Raw genomic sequence first — 352 nt, 5'->3', positions numbered from 1 at the left:
CCAGCCTTCCCGGGTACGCGCGTAGACCCCGCCCGCCTCCACGACATCCCTGGGGACAGCTGTTTGGCCCCAGTATTCCTGCACCCTCCGAAGGCCCCGTGACTGTCCCTGGAACTCTCCGAAGGCCCCTTCCTCACCCTCATTCCAAACTTTACCCCGCAATACGAGAAGGTCCCCGACTTCCCCAGATGTCCCACGAGAACACGGTCTCCCCCCGTGGCCCGGGACTCCCGACTCCCCCTCCAGATGCCCTGGCCCCAGATTGCCCCTCTGCTTATCCCCAGGGGCCCGCCCCTAAGCCCCCGAAATTCATCAAAGACCCAGTGACCCTGGGCAGGCCCCCCCGAACATC

The sequence above is a fragment of the Myotis brandtii genome, unplaced genomic scaffold, assembly GCF_000412655.1.
Source record: "Myotis brandtii unplaced genomic scaffold, ASM41265v1 scaffold1875, whole genome shotgun sequence".
In the NCBI taxonomy this organism is placed as follows: Eukaryota; Metazoa; Chordata; class Mammalia; order Chiroptera; family Vespertilionidae; genus Myotis; species Myotis brandtii.
This window is presented reverse-complemented; position numbering follows the sequence as displayed.